Source organism: Melanerpes formicivorus, unplaced genomic scaffold, assembly GCF_026170545.1.
Source record: "Melanerpes formicivorus ecotype bairdi unplaced genomic scaffold, bMelFor1.0.p_v2 SCAF_1453, whole genome shotgun sequence".
NCBI classification, from domain to species: domain Eukaryota; kingdom Metazoa; phylum Chordata; class Aves; order Piciformes; family Picidae; genus Melanerpes; species Melanerpes formicivorus.
Window position 1 is genome coordinate 20001 of NW_027143805.1, and position 2500 is coordinate 22500.

At 76.9% G+C, this 2500-nt stretch overlaps 1 non-coding gene across 1 annotated transcript; it reads left to right on the forward strand.

The window, feature by feature from the left end:
- Positions 1–1744: 1744 nt before the first annotated feature.
- LOC137461231 (5.8S ribosomal RNA) lies at positions 1745–1897 on the forward strand. The gene has a single exon (XR_010993279.1). It is a non-coding gene; the product is annotated as a 5.8S ribosomal RNA (ribosomal RNA).
- Positions 1898–2500: the final 603 nt, after the last annotated feature.

Below are 2500 nucleotides of genomic sequence, written 5' to 3' on the forward strand. Positions count from 1 at the left end.
CCCTCACCCCAGGGTCAGGTACCTAGCGTTCCGCGCCTTCGTCCGCGGCCTTGCCCTACCGCGGAGGAAGCCGGGCGGCGGTTTTAAAGACCCGGGCGGCTCGGCGCGCCACCCCCGGATGCGGGGGGCGAGCGCGGGGGCGGGCGGGTGCCTTCAGAGGGGCGGGGGTTGCCCCCGCAATGCCTCTGGCTAGGTCCGCCGTCGTCGCGCTCGTCGTCCCTCCGGGGGCCCGCCGGGCCGGGGAGGGGACTCTGCTGCCCCCCCCTCTCTGCGGTCCCGAGCGCTCGGCCGGGAGAGAGCCCACCGCGCGAGGTCGGCCGTGGTCCGGCCCGCGCCTCGCCTCGCCACGGGCGTCCCCGGCGGCGCGTTGAAGCGCGGGCTTCTCGCGGGCCGGGGCGGCGAGCCCCCGCGGTGGGGGCTGGCCCAGGGCGCTTCGCCCCCGCCGGGGGGTTTGGTGCGGGCGCGTTGCCGCGGCTCGGCGGCGGCGCCTCTTGCGGCGCAGGCCGCTGCGGACCTCCCGGTCCCTTTTCCCTTTGCCCAGGCCCCAGAGCGGGGCCCCGGCGAGCTGGCGCCCTCGGCGGTCTCGCGCTGCCGGTTCCCCCCCCGTCCGGGGCCGGTTTCGGGTGGCGTGACCGCGTCCGAGCGGCGGCGGGCGTCGCTCGGCGTCTCCGGCTCCGGTCCCTCGCCGGAGGGCACCCTGCCACCGGCTGCGGCTGTCCCGGGTCCCGGGCCCTGCCCGCGGGCTTCCCCGTTCGGCCTTCCCGGCGCGTGCCGGGTGGGGGACGGGCGGGCAGCCGGGGGGCGTCCCACCCCCGGTCTCCGCGTGGAAACGGGGAGAGCGGGGGCCCGCCCCCCGGCTCAGCGCCGTCCGCTGTCCGCCTGGCCGCGGGGCCACGGAAGGGGTCGAGCGAGCGAAGCCGGCGGCGCGGTGGCGCCGGGGGAGGATGGAAGGGGCTCGTTGCCGCTGGGGGTTTGTCGGTCGGCGGGTGCGCCGCCCGGCGAGGGCCGGCGGGTCGCCGCGGTGGCGTCCCACGTGGGCTCGGGCTTTCCGTCTCGCAAGCCGTTTTCCGTCCCCCGCGGCGGGGGGGGGGTTCGGTGGCGAGAGGAAGCCGCCCGAGGGCGCGAGCCGGCCGGGGCTCGGCCCCGGGGCCAAAGCGGGGGGAAAAGAAAGTCCGGGATGGGCCGCAGCGGGTGGCGGGCGTTGGAGGGGCCGGTGCGGAGGCGCTGCGCGCGCTCTCCTCCGGCGGGGTTGTGCGCCCGGCCCCCCTCGCTCCCCGGGGCGGGGGGGGGGGGGATCTCCGCTGCCTCGCTTCGTGGCGTCTCCGCGACGGCACGGGGCGGCCAGCGAGAGACACACCCCCCCCCCGCCGTTGGTGGGGGGAAGCGAAGGGGGTTTTATTTCCCCCGTGCACGCGAGGCGAGGCCGGGTTCGGGGCACGTTCCCGGCGGCGCGCGGCGGGGCCTCCTCCGCGCCGAGGTCGGAGCGAGCCCGGGCGCCTGGTCCGGCCCCGAAGCGCCACAAGGTGCGTTTTTCCCTCCTCGGGGGAGGGAAAAAAGCCGGGGAGCGCGGGCTCCCCGCCCCTTGCTTTTGCCGCTTCGGGGTTTCGTTTTATTTTCCCCCCTCTCCTGTGCTTGTACGGTCAATGTGAGGCGAGCGGCCGCCGTGCCGCGCTCTCCGAGGGGCCGCTCCTTTGCGAGCGGTCCCGGCCCTCCGCGCTGGCGGGGCGGTGCCGAAAAGCCAGACAACTCTTAGCGGTGGATCACTCGGCTCGTGCGTCGATGAAGAACGCAGCTAGCTGCGAGAATTAATGTGAATTGCAGGACACATTGATCATCGACACTTCGAACGCACTTGCGGCCCCGGGTTCCTCCCGGGGCTACGCCTGTCTGAGCGTCGCTTGACGATCAATCGCCGCCTCGGTGCCCGCCGAGCGGCGCGGCTGGGGTCGCCTCGCAGGCTCTCCCCCGGGCGGGGAGGGGGCCTTCGTCCCCCTAAGTGCAGACTCGGGGAGCGCTCCGTAGCTCCCCGCTCCCGGAGCGCCCGCTCTCGCGGAGTTCGTCCCGCCGGGGCTTCGCCGGCAGGGGTTCCCCGTTGGTCCAGCGACGCCCGGTGGGGCGTTGGGGGAGACGAGAGCCCGGTTGGGGGAGGAGGCGCGGGCCTCGCCCCCCCCGGCACTCCCGCGCGGGCGCGGCTGTCTGCGGGTGGGTACCGCGGGGGGTACCGTGCCGTGCTGCCGCGTTCCGCGCGCGCGTCTGCCGTGGGCGGCGGGGGTTCCCGTTCCCCTCGTTCTTCCTCGCTCTCGCCTCCCCGGGGTTCTCCTGCGTGTCGCCGTTCGGCGTCGACCCCCGGCGGGCCGTCTCCCGGGCCGAGAGGCGCGTCACCCGCCGCGGTGTCGCGTTCGGGCCTCCTCCGGGCTGGGGCCCTTCGTCCCCCGCGGTCGCGCGGTGCGTCGCGGGGGGGCGGAAGCCGGCGAGACGCCGCGCTCGCCGTCCCGCGGCC